The 21,569-nt window shown below is 37.8% G+C and overlaps 1 non-coding gene and 1 pseudogene across 1 annotated transcript; both read left to right on the top strand.

Annotated features, from left to right (window-relative positions):
- The first annotated feature begins 6,481 nt into the window (after positions 1 to 6,481).
- On the top strand, positions 6,482 to 6,567 carry LOC119530718. Its single transcript, XR_005216105.1, has one exon. It is a non-coding gene; the product is annotated as a small nucleolar RNA SNORD86 (small nucleolar RNA).
- Positions 6,568 to 6,848: 281 nt separating this feature from the next.
- Positions 6,849 to 7,369, top strand: LOC119529115 (annotated as a pseudogene).
- The last annotated feature ends 14,200 nt before the right edge of the window (positions 7,370 to 21,569 follow it).

Here is a 21,569-nt window from a genome sequence, read left to right as displayed (position 1 = left end):
CGGCACTATACTTCAGTCACTCGGAGAGCTCTTCCGAGTCCCCCGGGGTCACCTGAAAACCCACGGGCCCTAACTATCATGTAATAAGACGCACTCACCTTCTCGCGTTGATCAGGCGCGGGAAGTCCGCCGTAAGCTCGACGCGCAGCGCTGCTCTCCTCACAGAGGGACCGTCGAGAGCGAGGCAGGAGGAGGAGCTTCCCCGTACGGGCCACCACTTGTCCGGCGCTGCCCCGCTCGGTCCCCGGTTCCCGGCCGGCGAGGGGAAACAGGGAAGGAGAGAGAGAGATGCAGACTGCGCGAACTAACCTGGTCATGAATCACGACTCGAACCACACGGCAGTTGTGAAAGCAAGCCCTTTACTACAGCTAGATGAACATTCTGTGTTACTGGTTCCTACACGGGGCACGGCGCCTCGTGGGAGAGCAGCCTCGATGTGGCCGTCAGGCACGGCTCCTTGTGGGCTGTCTCACCCTACCCCGTCCGGGTAAGACCTTTTATACACAATTAACAACCAATAAGCTTCTAGGCTAGTATCGCGTATACAGGATTTCGATTGGTAGGAGCGGGTGGCGGATACATGCGTCACTATGCGGAAACAGGATGCAGGCGCCATCTTGGCTCACTCGATGGGCGGGGGTAACTCTAGAGCAGGCTGCAGCGCATACGCTAGGCCCGATTCGGGAGGCGGCTTTCCACACTTGAGAAGTTAAATAACATGGCCAGGGGCACAGAGCTAGTAAACGGTGGCAGCTGCAATTCAATTGCAGTCTGGCTCCAGACCCTGTCATCTTAGCCACTAAACTGTACTACACACTAGAGAAACTCTTCAATTGAAGAGATGGGAACAAATCAAACAACTTGGTTTTTTTAGTTTGACCACCAAAATATTATTTTTTCTGTGGTTTTTATACAAATACAGTTTTGACATAGATTTGTGGTTAACTTTTCATCTTAATTGTGTGGTAAAAATATGTCATTTTACTAAGGTTTAGTTCATATTTATCTTTTTGTATGGGATCCAGTTCTTCTTGAAAACAGTTTCTGAATTTTGACTGCAGGACAGGAAAGGTGTCTTGACTGCAAACTAGACTGATCAAATAAACTTCCCAAATGGGTTTTCAAATGCGTTTGGCAAAGGGTATGTGTATAGTGAAGATGAATTTCATGTCTAAACATTGGTAGAGTGGTCCCTTGGGAAAAGAAGGTTAAATATTGCACAACTAGCATTTCTCATGGCAATTTTGAGATAAATAAGGGAAATTTTCCAGTCTGGGAATTCATGTACTATCAACAGCCATAGTCTTATCCAAAAGCTCATATTTCAGATTCTACAGATACTCCAATTGTGGTATGTATATGCCTAAATGCTATGAGTTTTCTCTTAGTGAGATAACAATTAAAATAATGATAATAATTATGAAAAGTTACCATTTATTTTGTGCTTCCTATGAGTCAGGCTTTCTGCAAAGCAAAACAGTGGAATAAAAATAAGATTTAATAAAAGACAGTAATACTACCAAGAGCTCAGTGAGTGTATGCAAAGGGAAAGAGGGGAAAAATATGGAGTAGCTGTTCCTAACTTGTGGTTGCGAAGGATCTATCACTAAAACAATAGCCAGGGCACGCTCAGCTGGAACTTCCAAGTTATGATGTCTCTCTCAGTGCAGGATGCAGTGTCCTTGGTTGGACGCCCAAGGTGAATTCCCAGGAGGAAGAATCTCCTCCATGTTAGCAATAGCCCTTCGAACCTTCAGTAGCAGGAAGCTGGTAATAGGGGACCTTGGCATCAAGCCCCTGAGCATGTGAGGCAGCCAGAGAAAGTGTGGGAGAGGAGGTGGACACTCACATTTGCACCCTCTTGAAATCTCTTAGTGCCTTTGTATGATCACTGCTCTCTTCTTTGCCATTTTGTGAGAATTCTAGAAATACGTCTAGCACATGGAGCAGAGAGATTTTATGAAGCCAATAAATTCAGTGACTGAGGCAAGTTCAGAGGTCAATTTTGAGGAAAAGTTGGAAATATTTGTATTGAGATGCAGTAATTTAAATGTTTAACCAGGAGTCAGTACCATGGTGACTAACAATTCATACCACTTTTGAGACTATATAGATGCCTGAGTGTTCTTTTAGCTACCTTCTCCACCCTTCTGCCCACCTCACTCCCCATCCCACTTTTTTTTTCTTTTTTTTGGAAAGTGAATAAGTTTGATTGTGTGGAGAAGAGCTAAAAGCAGAGGAACTTACGCTGAAATAACTATACTAGCTAATAAATTAGCCTGTCAAGATTCCATGGATGCTGGTAGCAAATATGAGACCCTGGGTCAGAGGTAAAGGACTTTATTTCTAACAGCACAAGTATTCACATGACGGACTTCTGGGAAGATAGCGGAGTGGTGAGGTGGAGCAGACTTCTCTTCCATAAAAGAAACTAGAGAGGGCGACTGATATCCTGCGTATAAAAAGGAATCCTACAACTCAATGACAATAGTACAAACAGCCCAATTATAAAATGGGCAAAAGATATGAAAAGACAGTTCTCTGAAAAGGAAATATAAATGGCTAAAAAACACATGAAAAATATATTCATCTTCACTAGCTGTCAGGAAGATGTAAATCAAGACCACAATGAGATATCATTTCACACCAATTAGATTGGCTGCCATTAAACAAACAGGAAACTACAAATGCTGGAGAGGATGTGGAGAAACTGGAACTTTTATTCAATGCTGGTGGAACTATATAATGGTACAGGCACTCTGAAGGACAATTTATTGGTTCTTCAGAAAACTAGGTATCGAGTTATCTTATGATCCAGCAATTTCACTTCTCAGTATATACCCAGAAGATGTGAAAGCAGTGACACGAATGATATTTGCATATTGACGTTCATAGCATCATTGTTCACAATTGCCAAGAAATGGAAACAATCCAAATGCCCTTCAACAGATGAGGGGATAAACAAAATGTGGCATATACACAAGATGGAACACTATGTGGCAGTAAGAAGGAATGAGGTGGTGAAACATATGACAACATGGATGAACCTTGAAGACATAATGCTGAGTGAAATAAGCCAGACACAAAAGGAGAGATATCGTACGTTACCACTAATGTAAACTCTGTGAAAAATGTAAAGAAAATAAGTGTGTTGTAATGTAGAATATAGGGGATCTAGAGATAGAAGCTAGCAAGGGGGAATGCTACTCTAATATGTTCAGATGTGTTAATGTTGGGGAATTCAAAGGTATGGTAATGGATAGGGATGATGATTGTTTGTTAATGGGATTATAAGTATCAGAGCTCTATTGAAGGCCAATAGGATTGAAAGGGGTTGTTTAAAGGCATGTTTCCCACAGATCAGCACCACAAATATAGATAGGTGCTTGCATGATATACTTCTAAGGTTATGACACTAGCGAAGAGAGTTGAAAACAGAAGGGTATATGGGAAAATCTACCCTATTGCATACTAGGGACTATAATTAATAGGAATGCCTTACTAGTACCACACAAATACTGGGGACAAATAATTAAGGACTGAAAAGAGCCATGAGGTGTTTTGGGTCATGAGAATTGTATAAAATGGAGAGTGATGAGGATTGTACAACTAAGTTATGATAACATGAGACAGGGATGGATTATCATGGACAGGACATATGCTATGTGAACTTAGGAACCCCCTACTTTATAAGGCAAGCCCTTTATCGTGAAGTTTGCTCTCATGAAACTTACGGTTGTAAAGGGAAGGCTAAGTCTATCTATAATTATGCCTCCCAAGAACCTGTTTTGTTGCTCAAATGTGGACTTTCTCTCTCTAAGCCTAACTCTGCAGATAAATTCATCACCCTCCCCCTGACCTGGGACAGGATCCCCCAGGTGAATGAGTCTCCCTGGCAACGAGGGGCATGGATTCTAGGAATGAGCCTGACTCTGGCACTGTCAGGTTGAGAATGCCTTTTTGACCAAAGGGGGAAAAGAAAGGCAACAGAGTAAGGTTTCAGTGGTTAAAAGATTTCAAATAGAGTCGAGAGGCTGCCCTGGAGGTTACTCCTGTGCAAGCTTTAGCTGGATATGCTAAATGGCCACAGCATGATAAGCCCAAGTCAACAGTAGTCCCGAAAACCCTAAAGAGTACTTGGTTCCCTATCTGAGGTTCTATATAACTTTCACTCACTAAGTTTATTCTTCAGAAACTTAAATCCTCCAGAGAGCTCCTATGCCAGCTGAGTCCCAAATCCCAGAGGCAATAGCTTCTTCAAGAACATCAACCAGATATGTCCCTTTTTCCCATAATGCTGACACCCCTTTTCAACATGAACAAGATAGGGTTCCTAGACATCTCTAAAGATCAGGAAAGTGATTAAACTGGAGGAAGGGGTAGCAACAGACAAGATGGAATTTAACAAAGGATTATGAATATTGAATCTCTATATAATTTTCTTTTTCATAGTTGCTGGAGTATTGGAGTAGCTAGAAGGAAAGAACTGAAATGGTGGAACTGTAAACCATCACATTCTTTGAAATTTGTTGTATAGCTACTTGTTAAATTGTAATTTGAAAGTTATCACCTTTTTGTTTATGTTATATCTCACAATAAGGAAATAACTGAAACTATGGTACTGTAATTGATAATATTTCTGGAAATTTCCTATATAACTACTTGTTAAATTGTACTTTGAATGTTATTACTTTTTAGCATAAATGTTGTATTTCACAATAAGGAAATAACTGAAACTGTGGAACTGTAACATAACAATCTTTGTAATTTGCTCTCTAACTACTTGTTAAATTGCACTTGGAAAGTTATCAGTTCTATGTATATATTTTACATTCCACAATAAAAAATATGATAAATTAAAAAAAAAAGTAATCACCCAGAGTAATAGCATAGTTGGATGGTTCCCCAAGCCCCAATTCCCCTTTGGGACACAGAAGGCCAGATGGAGCATGCACCCACAGTGGGGTGTACCACCAGAGAGGAACACCAAGCTTAGAGAATCTGCTGCTTTTTAGGAAACAGTAGGCAAACCTGTACTTTGTCTGGAGGGAGATCGGGTTAGTGCAGGACCTACAATACATTATCTCACTATTGTGCCAGCTACACAATCAATGCTAAGAAGAGGCCCTAGCAAAAGAATGGTCAAGTTTTAAGATTTTGGCGTGCTTGGCAAGAGATGTAGGTATACAAGAGGACTGAGGTGGACTGCCCCTCAACAATTGGCTAAAAGAAACATTATTTTCAATATTTCAACTGGTCACATGCTTATGTAACTGCCACATGGCGATTCTCTGTAACTTTGTGAAGCTCGTATTTAACCCAAGGCAAACACCCAGGGGTTAGCTACATCCTTGCTGGTCAGTGCCTGGGCGTACCAGGAAGGATGCCAAACCACAGACCCTGCAATGATGTTGCTTTTCCTGGGTCTAACCAGGCCTCCCCTAAGTCCTGTGATCCACTGTTCCAGTTTGCTAAAGCTGCCAGAATGCAAAATATCAGAAATGGATTGGCTTTTACAATGCGGGTTTATTAGTTCACCAATTTACAGTTCTAAGGCCATGAAAATGTCCCAATTAAGGCATCAACAAAAGGATACCTTCACTGAAGAAAGGCCAGTGGTGTCCGGAACACCCGTGTCAGCTGGGAAGGCACGTAGCTGGCGTCTGCTGGTCCTTTGCTCTCCAGTTGCATTGCTTTCAGCCTCTGATTCCAGTGGCTTTCTCCTTAAGCATCCTTTGGTTCTCACTTAGTGTCTCCAAACCTCTTTCTGTCTGCATCTCCAAGCACCTGGGTCTGTGTTGGCCCCTCAGCTCTCTTAAGGACACCAGTAAACTAATTAGGACCCATCTTGAATGGGCAGGGTCACATCTCCATGGAAATAACCTTATCAAAAGATCCCACCCACAATAAGTCTGTCTTCACAAGATTGGATTAAAATAGCATGGCTTTTCTGAGGTACATAGAGATTCAAATCAGCACATCCGCAGACGAGCAGAGTGGAGTGCTGAATTCTTCTAGGAGCCAGGGTGTTCAACTCTTTGTTTTCTCTTTCTAGGAATGGTGTGCAGTCTCCTCCTTTCCCCACAATACATTACCCTATATATGTTAAATACAATATGGAACAACTTATAGAATAAGGCTTGGACTAAGCTTGCTAGTGCTGGGCAATGTGTGAAACAAAGAGTGATCAATTAAGAAATTTCTAGTAGCATAAGTAGAAATAATTATGTAGACAGACTTAACTCATAATCTTTATATAGAAATGTGTGTGTATATATATATTTTCTGTGAATATTTTAGGCAGTATGTGTTATTCCATTTTCTTGATCCATATTGTTTCTTCCTAACTTTTGACCTCTTTTTCTCTTTCCTTTTCCTTCCCATCCTTTCCATAATCTATCTTCTTTCCTCATTTCTCTCCTTTATAAAAGCATTTCAGAGAAGTTCCCCCAGAGAGTTTCTTGTCCTTAAGTCAAGAAAGATAAATTTCATTATTAAAATCATAAGTGAGACCTGTGCAGGCCTCTGCTATGGGGGTGATGGCCAGCCCTGGTGTCTGAGTGATTCCTAAGGCCCAGCAAAGGGACCAAGCCTTCAGAGCCCTGAAGACAGGGGAAATACCCCCAATTATGGACTCATTTTCCACTCCACTTTCATTGGCCAAGCCCCTGCCAAGAACAAAAGCCGCATCTCCCAATACATGGCAAATAAATGCAGTGTTGCCTCACGAATTGATTGCTTCTCTGAGGTGCCCACAAGGGTACTTGCGGAGAATCTTCGAGAGCAGGTGGAGGAGTAGCTGTCTTTCCATGAGACAGGAGAGATTCCACACAAGAATCCGGATGTCATGACGGAGGTGATGTTTCAGGCTGAGGAAGCTGCTGCGGAGATTGCTAAGAAGTTGTAGAAACAGGAGAAAAAATACTTGAAGAAGAGAAAGAAACGACTGGCTGCAGTTGCTCTCATGTCTTCAGAAAACAGCAGTGCTCTGGAAGAGTGTAAGGAGGCAAGTGAGAGACCCAAGAAGAAGAAAAAGCAAAAGCCCCAAGAGGCACCTCAGGGGAATGGAATGGAAGACCCGCCTGTCTGTTACTCCAAACCCAAGAAGAAAAAATGCAAGAAGGAGCTAATTCTTAGTGATTTTGAAGAGAGGGCTGGCAGCACAATAATCCCCAAGAGGAAGAAGTCTTTACTCAAAGAGCAACAAGTTAGTGACCTTGAAGAGGCAGCCAACAGCAGGAGTGTCTCCAAGAAAAAGAAGAAATTTTCCAAGGAGGAGCCCTTCAGCAGTAGACCTGAGAGGCTGTCAGCACTAAGAGCAGCTCCAAGGAAAAGAAAAAGTTGCAAAAACTATCCCAGGAAGATTAGAATGTACATTCCCTGGGTGGCTACACCCCAACCCATCTTCCACACCCCAATAAAAATAAATTCACACACACACATACACACATACACACTCACACTCACAACCCATAAGTGAACATTTCTTTAGAAATAGAGTCATAGACTATGCTGTTTTAGATCTGTTATGTACTCCCAAAAAAGACAATGTTCTTTTAATCCAATCTTGTGGGGGCAGATCTATTGTGGGTGGGACCTTTTGATTAGGTTGTTTCCATGGACATTTGACCCTGCCCATTCAAGTCAGGTCTTAACCCCCTTGCTGGCATCCTCTATGAGAGGATATATGGCAGAGATATTTTGGAGAGAGCTCAGAGAAGCTGAGATAAAAGCCCAGTGACATTTTGGAGAAAGCCACTGAATCCAGAAGCTAAACCCAGGAGAGAAGGATCAGCAGAGTCAGCCATGTGCCTTCCCATGTGACAGAGGAACCTCAGATGCCATCAGCCTTTGTTAGGAGAAGGTATTGTCCTGCCAATGCCTTACCTGAGACATTTTCATGGCTTTAGAACTGTAAATTTGTGAACTAATAAACCCCCACTGTAAAAGGCAAACCATTTCTGGTATATTGCATTGTGACAGCTTTAGCAAACCAAAACATAGGTGTTTCTGAGTATTATCTTTTTTCTTTCCTTATTACCTTTTAATAGTTGATTCTTTCTCATATTTCACTAGAGTGGGATTATAGCTGTAACCAGTTTCAAATAAATGAATTCCTGTCATTACTAGAACTACATGTTTCTGATAAATTGCTGCCATTACTTATTAAATCTAATTGTAGTGCTTCTTAACTGTTAGAGTGATTTTAGTATATATGTTCATGCTAGCGAGACATAGTTGCATTCCAATGTAAGCACAAAGTCATATTATAAGACTGCAAATTAGCTTGAACTATCTGCCACTTTGCCCTCCTATTTCTGTGAACATTGAACTCACTGTAAAATAAAATATTTAACCAATAAGGTCAGTTAGACCTATTATTATTCTGAAGAGCCTGGAAGTGAATGAGACTTCTCTGTGTTTTTTCTCCCACCCCTAAGAATAAAAACATTTGGCACAATTTGGATGTTACTTATTATCTACTAACAGGCAGATTTTGATTTCGTTAGCAACAGATGAAAAATAGCTACTTAGAAATTTCAATCTCTTTTTTTAAAATATAAAGCAGGAGTTCAGCATATGTTCATAAAGCCTTTAAAAATTATATATTTTAAAAATGTTGGAATAGATAATACTAGAAAAATCCAAAAAGCCCCAAAGAGTATACAGTGAAAAGTCAGCGCCCCTTGACCACATAGCCACTCAGTTCACCTGCCCAGAAGCCACCACTGTCACTAGTTTTCTTATATATATCTCTTTATGGATATGTTCTATGAATATTGTTTTTCATAAATTATAATGGCAATCAAATGATTACATTTATGCCAGACACTGTTCTAAGTACTTCACTTAAATCAATTTACTTGAACTACACACTAACCATACTATATATACTTAACCCTATGATAAATTGAGGAACAGAGAGGTTAGGTAACTTGCCCAAGATCACACAGTTGATGTGCACAAGCTGCAATTCCATCTCAGGCAATTTGGCTTCAAAACCTGTGCATTTGATCAGTATGTTATTTGCATACACTGCACATTGTCAGCTCAAAATGTCAGCTCAAAATGTCAACATTGCCATAGATAAGAAACCCTGTGGTATACCTTTATTTATTTAACCTGTTCTGCATTTTTCTAAAATAAAAATATTCACAAATCTGCAATTTGATTGTACACATTTGCTCTCTAATTTCTGTAACATGAAAAAGTAAAAAAAAAAGAAACCTAAAATTGACAATACTAGATGACTTTGAGGATTCAAAGAAACTTCTGTCTTTTTGTAAAACACTCAGAGATTCTGAGAGGGACAAAACTGAGAAGGCTCAAAGTTAAAACCATTTTTGACTGATCTGGTAAATTCATCTGTTACTTGGAGAGTCAATCAATTAAAACACAAAACTGACTTTCATTTGGCTAATGAACTAAACATACCAGCTGTGATGGTTGAGTTCATGTGTCAACTTGGCCAGGTAATGGTGCTCAGTTGTTGGGTCAAGCAAGCACTGGCCTAACTGCTCCTGAAAGGGCATTTCGTGAACTTGAATCATTAGTAAGTTGACTGCACCTGTGACTGACTACATCCGTAATGGACCAAGGAGATTGTCTTCAGTGAGAGATGTTTCATCCAATCAGTTGAAGGCTTTAAAAGAAGTCGTGACTTCACCAGTCAGAAGAGAGAACTTTCATCTCTCTTTCAGCAGCCAGCCTTCCCTGGGGAATTCATCAAAAACCTTCACCGGAGTTACCACTTGCAGCCTGCCCTATGGAATTTGGACTCCTGCATGTCTGCAGTTGCATGAAACACGATTATAAAATTTTATAATATTTGCAGGTATTTCTTATTGACTCTGTTTCCCTAGAGAAGCCTGACTAATACACCAGCAACCTGAATGAATCCAAATCCCAGAGAAAATTGGGCTCCCCTCATTCCCTTTCGAAAGACAGGCTGGACCAGCCTGGCTGAGTCTTCTTTTCCTCCTGGAGCAATTAAAAAATGCTACCAAGGCTGGACCATCTATAAAGAGAAAGTAACAATTGCCTAATAATTTTATTTAGATAATTTATTTTGTCTGTTTTCTAAACAACAAAGGTAATACATGCTTGTGGTAATTTTAGTAATGCTGAAGGATATAAAGTTAAAAGTAAACATTTCTCTCACACTGTCCAACCTAATCATACTTTCAAAGATTAAGAATTTCATGTATATTCCCCTAGATCTTTATTTTTAATGTATTTGCAAATATGTGTGTATATCTATATCACAAATATACACTTAAATAGTATTTTTCCCGCAAAAATGAGCTTTATCTATTTATCTAAAATGTATTTCCCTCTCCCCACTCCACCATTCATCAGTTTATTATGGATATCCTCCAAGTCAGCCCAAACATATCTAACTCATTATTTTTAATGACCACATAATATGCCACATATATAGGTATAAAAACTTATTTGACTATTACCCTATTGTTGGTCATTTTTGGGGGTGGAATTATGTCTCCCCAAAAAGGCATGTTCAAATCCCAACCCTTGATCCTGTGGGTGTGAACTCATTTGTAAACAGGACCTTTGTAGATGTTCTTAGTTTAGGTGAGGTGTGCCCAAACAGAATGAGGGTGGGCCTTATCCAATATGGCTGACGTCCTTGTGAGCAAAGGAAGTTGGACACAGAAGGAGAAGCCACAGGGAACAGCAGAAGCTGGAAGTCAATGGAACCCAGAGGAGAAAGGAGATAATGCCACCACGTGCACTGTCATGTGATGGAGAAGTCAAGGACCAAGGATCACTGGCAGCCAGCCCCAGAATGCCGCAGTCTTTGGGGAGAAAGCATCACCTTGCTGATGCCTTGATTTTGGACTTCTAGCTTGAAAACCGTGAGCCAGTAAGCTCCCAATGTTTAAAACAGCCCATTGAATGGTATTTCTTTTTGTAGCTAGGAAACTATTATAGTCATTTACGTCATCTCCAATTTTTACTATTACAGATTATACAGCAGAGAAAAACCTTATATAAATGTGTTTATATACTTGTGAAATTACCTGTGAAGTATAGATTCCTATAACGGATTTGCTAGGCCAGAGGGTATGTGCATGTTAAATTTGAAGCATATAGTCAGTGTATAAGAGTGCTTATTTGCCCACAGCCTCTGAAAAATATTGGAAAGAACTGCAAATGACTGATAATAAGGACACAGTTCAATAATTATGGTGCTGTATTATACAGACATTAATAAATAGATTATTATATGGATATTAAAATACAAAGTATGAAGAAAATTTTACAGCATGAACATGTTTATAACATAATATTAAGAGTAAAAAATAGAATGCTTTATATATAAAATTATGTGTCTATTGGGAATAGAAATGAAAGGGTACATGAAACAATAAAAAGTTTGAATGGTGAAAGTGAATAAAATTTTTTCCTTTTGTATTTTCTTCTATTATTATTACATTCTTTTTGCAGTAAGTATAGTTAAAATGGCAGCATTTGTACAATTAACAAAATAAAAATAAATTATAATATCTGTTGGCCAGTCTCAATCTAGCCTTGATTTGATATTTCTCCCCTCAAACAGTCAATGACAAAGTATATATGTGTGCATGTTGTTGAGATTGGGTGCCTCAAAAGAGATGGTGCTTCTTTAATAGAGAACCCCATAATGCTGAAAACAATTCACTGGCACATTCCATTGTTTATGAAAATTACTGGTATGGTGCCAACCTAATGGACTCAGCACAGTCTCTTGAATTTGGACAAACGTTCATTTGTTTAAATTTCCCTTATGCCTGAGAAGGTCATAAAGAGTATCTTTTACTCAATTATTTTTTTCTTCTGTAAGTGGTACTTCCAAGTTTTAATGATAAACAGAAAAATTTGAAAGATGCTATAATAGCAGAATTATGATAAGAAATATCTTTGCCAATCCCGAAGTGGGTTTTGAAGAATGGAGAGGGCTTGTCCAGGTATGGGGAAGACTGCCCTGGGTTTTCAGGTCGTAATCTGACCCTAAGGGCAAAAGGGGTGTGGCCTGGGATATGCTGGGTTCTGAGAGATCCATCTAACTTAAGTGAAAAGTGCCTGTTGTGGGGTAATGAAAAATAAGGTTAGAAAGGTAAACAGAGGTCAGGGAAGAGATAAGGTGTTGAAAACCAGGCTGAAAAATTTGTATTGAAGGCATTAAGTTGGGTTGTTTGAAATAACTAGACACTGTGGGGTCTCAGGCAGGAAATAAGAAAAAGTGAATGGTTGTTATTTTATCCAATTTTAGGAGTAGGAGCAAGAAGGGCATGTACAAAAGCAAAAGAGCATTTCATCTCATTGCTTTAAATTGTTTTAAGTAACAAAGTTTGGTTTATTCCAGTCTTCAAATAATATTAAAATAATACATGAGATTTTGTTTGTTTATCAAATGCAATCATGGGTTAAAAATTGTTGACAAACACAGAAAGCAAGCTCATATATTACTACTTTTCACTAACACATATGTCAACATATATTTCAGTGCTGAATCAAGCAGTGTTCCATAATTATGTTTCCTTTTTTCCCCTGGGGTTAATAATTGTGTCAATTATTCCTTTGCTACTCTTCTATATACCTTTTGTTAGTTCTTCCTATATGCATCAGTAACCTCTCAAAATAAGTTATCACATGCTCCAATACTTGTCAGAAAATCCGTGAGTTTCATTTAAAATTTATTTCCAGAAAGCTTTGCTCTCCTGCTCCAATATTGACTGGTTGCTTTCTAGCTCCATTTTATTATTTGTCATTCTGGCACTCTTGCTATTATCCTGGAAAATCCCCTGCCTCTCCTCTCTGTTTGATCCCTTGTTTCTGGAATCGTAGCTGCTTCCTTATTGGTTTTCTCTCTGTTTGTTTGAGGCATTGCGTGACTAAAAATGACTATGAATCTGCCAAATACTCTCCGCGTTCATTCAGTTCCTGCCCAGAAAGATGCTCAAGTCTGGTGCATGAGGCATGTGTGTGTCTGGCTTCAGGTGTTTGGGGACCTGACCAGGGAAAGAGTGTGGCATGAGGGGAGAAGTGTGGGGGGAGATCTCTCTTAGTTTCCTCATGTAAATGAGGAATGGGCTGGCCTAAACAATGGGAAATTATTGGCTGACAGTTCTGAGGCTAGGAGAAGTCCAAATCAAGGCGTCATTCAGGAGCTGCTTTCTTCCTAAATACTGGCGTTCTGGGGCTGGCTGGTGGCCCGTGGTCCTTGGTTCCTCTGTCACAGGGCAAGACACATGGTGGCCTCTCCTGGCCTCTCCCTTCTCTTCTGGATTCCATCGCCTTTCAGTTTCTAGCTGCTCCTTCTGTGGCTTTCAATTCCTCTAGAGTTGCAGTTCTCAAGAAATTTATTTAGTTATTGTAACATCTCTACATAGTTGTATTTCTAGAGAACACAGTGGCTGCTGCAGAGCTGCCAAAGAAAAAACAAGATAACAGTTGGGTTTTGCTAATTCTTGTACTACAACTGCAAGAATTTTATAATGCATTTCTTTTAAAATCAGGAACTTTAGTACTGCATAGACCAGCCTTGATCTCTGGAATTGGCTGTGCATTTAGTACAGGAAGCAAGGAAAGGAGAAATGATGAGTAATACTGTAGTGTTTAATAAATATTAGATTGATATAAATATTATAATGATGAATTGTCAATATATAACATAAATGATTAATATTTAAGAAATTAAACCCTGAAGCAAGTTAATAAGAGCATTTCCCATGCTAGTACAGCAGTTCTTTGGCAGTATTTCTAGTATCTTAGGATGACAGATTGTGTACGTTATCTACATAGAAAAACCTTGAGATTTAAGATGTGAAACAATTGATGTTATTTTTTTTTCCACATCAGTTAGTTTTTAAATTAACTGTTTTAGTGAACATCAAATATGCTCTACTGTTTGTACTTTCTGAGTTAAGTTTCATGAGTGATGAATTTAAATCAGCTGGGTGTAGATACTCATTTACTCCTATAAAGCAATTAGTAACCTGAAAAATTAAATTTCTAATCAATCTTGGATTGGCTTATAACAGCTCCTCTACTATTACATCCCTTACAACAAAGCTAGCAAAGTGCTTTGAACAAAGTGCCTACTCAGTATTTATTTGCTTGATGTTTTTCAATCTTTTTAGGGCTTTTGGTATATAAAAAGTAGGTAAACTATTATGGAAAAGTGTACAAGCTAGGTGTACATATGTCATGGAAGAATCATTTTTTATTTGATGTCCCCAAAAGGTAGGAATGTATTAACTTATTCTGTACTGGGAAGTCATTATTCTGTTAGGCATGCTTTCATATACAGTGTCTAGGAAATCTACTATAACATCAGCTCACTTTATATCCTCCACTTGCCCTGACCATTGTGTCTTTTCCTAAGTTTTTAGATAAGAGAATGCCTACTACCCAGGCAGGATTCCCTGATCAGTTATGTCAGCCTCACTCTGCTTCAGTGACCTTCCTCAGGACCTCTCAAATATCTGCTTTTTTTCAAATCTTACTTCCAGACTATAGAGTGCAGCTAGGAAAAAATAAACCAAAGCTCACAGACTCTATAACAATTTAATGATTTACAACTTTAGTTCAATTTTACTCCCTGGATAACTTCCTTACCAATTGTCCATAAAGTCGATTCTAAACTGTCATCACTATTATCAAGCCTACCACCTATTGCTCCCCTTATTCTGTCCTATCAGAGGAAATAACAAACAACAAGAAGGTCTATCACCTTCTGCCAGTCATTTTACAATGAAACTGCAGAATCGAATTTTTATTCACTTTTTGTAGGTGAGGACACTGAATCTCAGCGAGGAAAAGAAACATTCTCAAGGACATCCAGCTCATGAGTGGCAGTGAGAAAACTGGACTCATCTGACTCATGCCTCTTTATCTTTTTTCTCTTTACTTCCCCCTTTATTCACTTTTAAAATATAGTATTTGATGTGTACAAAAATATGCAATGTATATATATAATTGTTAAAGCTAAATAATAGAATTAACATCCACGAACTCATCATCTAGTTTAGGAATTAGAACATCTCCAGGGCTGCTGCATTTGCCAATGAGCTCCCCCCCTCTCCCAGCCTCTGGCTGCCCCTCACTCCCAGAGGTCACCATTGTTTAGAGGTTTGCGTTTATCATTCCATTGCTGTTTTTAGCTGCTTATTTCAAAATAATTTAAAGCACAGAAAGTTTACAAGAACATACAAAAAAGTCTTGTATACCTTTCACCAGATTCAACAGTTGTACCGTTTTACCCACATTGGCTTTTTCATTCTCTTTGTCCCTACATGTTGTTGTTATTTCTGAACTATTTGAGCATAAGTAGCAGATACCATCTCTTTCTCTCTAAATATATTAGTGTGTACTCTTTAAGAACAAGGATATTTGGATACAAAAATCAGCAAATTCAACATTGACACGTTACTATACTTAATCTGTATCCCATTTTCAAATTTCGTCAGTTGTCCTGATAAAATGTCCTCTACAGCCATCTCACCCCACCCTTCCATGTCTCCCCTCCATTCCTGTACAGATCCGACCCAGGATCACATATTATATTTACTTGTCATATTTCTTCAGTCTCCCTTAATCTGGAAAGTTTCCTCAGTTTCTCTTTGTGTTTCTTGACCTTGATATTTTTAAAGAATCAGGCCAATTATTTTATAGAATGTCCTTCAGTGTGGGTGTGCCTGATTTTTCTTCATGATTATATTTAGATTATGCATTATGCATTTTTAGTAGGTATGTTATGTAAGTAATGTTCCCTTTACAGTGTAAGACCTCGGGAAGCCTATAATGTCAACATCATTATTGGTGATGTCAATTTTGATTACTTGGTTAAAGTGATATCTTCCAGGCTTATCCATTCTGAAAGTATTATTTTCTCCTTTGTAATTAGTAAGTAATTTGTGGAGAGATAATTTTAGACTATCTAATTATCCTTTTCTTCATCAAATTTCAACCCAACAGTTTTGGCATCCATTGATAATTCCTGTCTGAATTAATTATCACTATTATGGTTGCCAAATGGTTATTTTCAAATTCTATCATTCCCTCTACATGCACTAGTTAGATTCTACTATAAGGAAAACCTTTTCTTTCTTCCCTATTTACTTATTTATTATTAGTAGGAATTCATCTATTTATTTAATCTCAGTATAAACAACTTTCCCCACTGATCAGCATTGCCAACTCTGTCATATAACAAGTTTCTGTATGTTCTTTGGTCTTTCTGGACTCTCTCTTTTGTTTCATTGGCCATTTGGCCTTTCTTGCACCAAAACAACACTATCTTAATTACCACAGCTTTATCATTAATTTTAATGTCTGGTTGGCCAAATTCCCTCTTTTATTGATGAGTGCCTTGGATATTCTTGCTTTTCCATATGAATTACAGAATCGGCTTGTCAGGTTTCACAAAAATTTATGTTGATGTTTTGATTGGAATTACACTAATTCTGTAGGTTAATTTGGGTCAGAATAGACTTTTTAAAAAATTGAGCCCTCCTTTCCATGAACAGAGCATATTTCTCCATTAACTTAGGTCTTTGAGTGTCTTTTAATAAATTTTTCTAAGGTTTTTGTATATCTTTTATTAGATTTAGTCTTAGATATCTTATTTTTGAGTTATTTAAATGGAATCTTCCTTTATATTAGAGAAGTTGTCAGTTTGCAGAAAATCATGAGTAAAATACAGGGTTCCCATATACCACCCTATTATAAACATTTTGTATTGTTGTGGTACATTGTTACAATTGATGAAAGCACACTTTTATAATTGTATTATTAACTATAGTCCCTGCTTTAACTTGGGGTTCACTGCTTGTGTTACGCAGTTCCATGGATTTTGTAATCTCTTTTTGTATTGTGTTTTCCAAATTATATTATGGAGGTATTATGTTATAGAAATGTTTCTAAGTACTTGGGTTTTATAGGAATGTAACAATTTTGCATATTGACCTTATTTTTTTTAATATGTTGTTTTTTGAATTTTTTTTGTGTGTATCATTTGGGAAACAGTGAAGTCTTTTCTCTTCCTTTCCAAACTTCTGTTTATTTATTTATTTTTCTTGTCTTCCAATGTGAGATTAATACAATTAGTAGGTGAGCCTACATATGCCTGTGGATGTTATTCACTAGCCACAGCATTCTTGGTCCCCACATCAGTTTGGCGCCATCTGGTGGTGATTGCCCATTCAAGCTTAAGTATTGATGGGATTCAGGGTCCGTAGCTGACTGGACTTCAGAGCAGCACCAATAATTCCAGGAAGTTACTGGTTAGATGGTGCCAGTTTCATTGGCCCAGTTTGGGAATATTGAGCTGGGAGATTACTGAGCAAGCGGGATTCAAACTTTTCCTCCCCTCGGTGTTTCATGCCACTTCCCTGTCTAGCTCCCCCTTTACTCTGTGCCTTATTCCAACCCCCAATCTCAGAAGATAAGAACTTTATCCAACTCCCAACTACCTCTTCTACCTGGGGTGTTCTGTAATTAGTTAATTAATTTTAATAATTTTCACAGTGATTTGCTCTCTCTATATATATTTGCTTGTATATTTTCTCTGCCTCTCCAGTATACCTTAACTCCAAAAGATGAAGGATTTTTATCTATTTTATCCACACCAATATTAATAATGAGTCGAGTTCCTAGCATACAGGCAATCACAAATATTTATCTGATGAATGACTGAATGAATATTGAAAACTTCTGTTATATGGTAAACCTGTCAATTTTTCCTAGTGATTCTATTGATTATTGCTTTATATTTTTTGAGGTCCTTTTATTAGATGAATGCAAATTTAAAATTGTTGTATCTTCTTGAACTCCCTCTCCTTAACGATGTTTGGGATTTTTTGGGTCATAAAATCTGTGTATATATTAGTATGTCACCCAGCTTTTTTTTGGTTAGTATCTGCCAAGTATATCTTTTCACTTGCTTTTACTTATAAATAGTATTTAGCCAGAATTTTAAATAAAATTGGGCAGTCATTTAAATAATGACTTTAGTTCATTTATGTTATGGTGATTATTGATACATTTGAATTTATTTCTACATGTCTATGTTTAACCAGCCTATTGTTTTTTTTTTTGTTGTTCTGTTTTAACTCCAATAATTACATCTAGAAAGCCCTTTTCTTTTTCAGATCAGGTTATCCCTATTAGTATCTTTTTGCTTGCTCATTTTCATAATTCCTTGAGTTATTTCTTAAAACATTCTATACCCAATCCTCCATTCTATGGTATAGTTATAATAGTTATATTAGATAAAATTTATATAGTGTTAGCATAACTGCTATATATAATACATAACAGTTACATATGTGCCAGGTACTCTTTTAAGAACTTTATACATATGAACTTATTTACTATTCATTTTACTGATTAAACCCATTTTATAAATTGGGAAGCAACAGCAGAGAGAGCTTCCAAAATCTAAGGTCAAAAGGCAAGTGGATGCCTGATCCAGATTAAGCTCAAGGTATTACTATACACTCTCTAACACTCAGTATGATGAAGAGGGAGAGAGGAACCCAAACATTGCTTTTGTTTTTGCTAATTTCAAAGGCAGAGGAAATTTTATTTTATTTTATTTTTAATGCTAGTGATTTTCAACCTTCTTCCTGGGATAATTGGCTTCTTGCGTTCTTTTTTAGTTTATTCATATCCTTTGTCCATTTTGTCTTGGAGTACTAAATGATTTCTTCTATTAAAAACCTTAACTTAACTTAAAAGCCTTGTCTTAACTACAATAAAAGGCATATTTATTTAATGGATTTTCTATTTTATCAATAATGAAATCCCTTTTAACATTTTAATTTACCAAGAGAAGTTAGTCAGAAGATTTATAAAACAATTAACTTTTCAAAGAACTTCTGCTCTCCATCATCTTCACTAGCATGAAATTCTCTGCTATTATTTCCCAGTCCCTGAGCTGATATTTCTATAAGGAAAGCATGTGAGGAAAGAAAACAAGTGTATATATCCTTCTGCTAGGGGTATCATATCAAATGATGTTTCTGGATATCTATGAAATCAAACAAAAATTAATGAATTATTTCAAAGAACTAAATATACTTAAATGTCACAGACAGAACATGACTTAATAAATAGACATAATTTAGGTTTCTGTCATTTTAGGAAGAAAAAAATCTAAAACCTAAAAAAAAAAGGTAAAGATTAATGACCATGCAAGTTATAAAAAGGGGTACTCTATCTTCAAGAATGAGTAACTTTTTGATGGAGTGATCCAAGGGTTTGTTTAATTTTAATAATTAAAGAAAAATGTTTCAGAAAGTAGAGTCAAACGCTTCCCTATTTTGAGGTGCCACGGTCAGAAACCGTCTTAGGAGAGCAGCACAGTTTAGAAATGTTGCCATCTAGTGTTCACCTTTAGAATTAGTACCATAAAATTAGGGTAATCTAACAGATCGTGATTCAAAATGTAGTTAGGAACTCAATTCTTCGAAATTTGAACTAGAGATAAAGGAAGTTTCCTTCAACAGAGTTTCAAATTTTAAGGAAAGAAAAGAGGAGGTCACTAAAAGATGTGAGTATATGACTACACATACACACACATACACACACACACACAGACACATGAGCACAAGGAATGAGGGCAGATAGTGGAAAAGCAAATCACAAATAAATGAGCAGAATCCTTTAGGATGATTAAAGAATGTAAGGAGAAGGTAAGGGTTCAAATCTTTGACGTGACAGGAAAAAAGGTAGATACTGCAATTGGTAATTAAAATGTATTGGATGTTAAATCTAAAAACTAAAATGTATTAGAGGTTTATAACTTTTTAAGGATTTTAGTTTGTTTTAAATAACACCATTTGTTGAGTGTTTAGTGAGTGCCAGACATTCTAAATGCTTTGCATGTAACATATATATTTAGCTTTTATAATGACTCTGCTAGTTCCTCTCATTATACAGATGAGAAGAATTGAGGGCATGGAAAAGTTTCAAGACTAGTAAGTGGCAAAGCTGTGATTTTTCTAAACCAAGAAGCTGGCTCCAGTGTCCATGTTCTTAATCTCCATGCTATCCTTCCTCTTATAATAAGTACAGAATTAAGGCTGAGGTCACTATATAACATTAGCTAGAACATTTAGTCAATTATCCAAATAATTTTTATCAATTATTATTATCCTCTGGATCTGGTGTTTGCACTGACAAGCTCATCTAACAATTGCTTGGTTTTCCATTTTACACCCATGCTATCCTTTTGGTAAACTTCAGTACATAAATTTGCCTTTCCTATACAAATGTTACACTACTCTGCTTTCATTTGTAGAGTGTATATACTAACTTTTTCTTTAGTAGCAACAGTAACTTTCTTCTCTTCTACTCATGGTCCTCTTTGTGATAACCAGCATAACCAATCATTAAAACAAAAAGAACCCACAAAACACTCTTGCCAGTGTAAGCAGAAAAAAGGACACTGATTAAAGAATATTAGATAGCTCAGAAAATCTTTGGAAGACTAGAGGGTCTTGTTTGGAGGCTCTTCCATCAGAAGCAATGCCAAGTCACATTGTGAGATTGTGTCAGTGGAGATTGCAGTGAGACCCCATATCAAGGTCATGCCACTCAAGCTGGACACAGGATGCCAGAGCTTCCACTACTCTGGCATGAAAGATAACATCTCACTGTTACTTTTGTCAAAAAAAAAAAAAGTGGCTTTCTAGTAGCCTCTGCCTTGTCACGTAGCTCATTCTGGTTTGAAGTCCCACATGAATGTGTGTGATCAGGGCAACTTAGGTCACATGACTTTAGCCTAGTTGCAAGTGAGCCTGGGAGACAGAATTTTCTGGTTTCTGCCGTGTAGAGGTGGATCAAAAAGTGGGAGATTTCCCATATAGGGACACAGTGCTCAAAAGGTGAAGGCAAGCAGGAAAAGGCATATAAAAGGAGTCACACTTAAAACCTCAGTAGCATGAGTCTCTGATCAATTGCTCTAATGGCACATTTCTCTGAGACCTAGTTGTCATTCCACAGTCTCTAAACTTTTCTTGAATCTATTTTTATTTTCATTAGATGAAATTCTCCCTTATCTAGAATTCAAAGGACTACTAAGCACAAATAATTGAATTGTCCACCTATTTTGGTTTGCTAAAGCTGCAAATACCAGAAATGGATTGGCTTTTACAATGGGGATTTATTAACTTACAATTTACAGTTCTTAGGTCATGAAAGTGTCCAAATCAAGACATCAACATGATGATACTTGAAATCTGAAGATAGGCTGCCGGCATCTGGAACATCTCTGTCACATGGGAAAGCACATGGCCGGTGTCTGTTGGTCTTTTGCTCCTGGGTTTAGTTGCTTTCAGCTCCTGGGTTTAGTGGCCTCCTCTCTGAGCTTCTCTGTGTCCTTGCTTAGCTTCTCCGGGGCTTTTCTTTCTAAACTCTCTCTGGGCACCTTGAAGTGGGTTGGGTCACATCTCAGTTGAAACAACCCAGCCAAAAGCCCCACCCACAATAGGTCTGTACCCACAGGAATGGATTAAAAGAACATGGCCTTTTCTGGGGTACATAACAGCCTCAAGCCACC

This window comes from Choloepus didactylus, chromosome 3, assembly GCF_015220235.1.
Source record: "Choloepus didactylus isolate mChoDid1 chromosome 3, mChoDid1.pri, whole genome shotgun sequence".
NCBI lineage: Eukaryota > Metazoa > Chordata > Mammalia > Pilosa > Megalonychidae > Choloepus > Choloepus didactylus.
The sequence above is the reverse complement of the archived record's forward strand: the minus strand, read 5'-3'. Positions and strand labels throughout refer to the sequence as shown.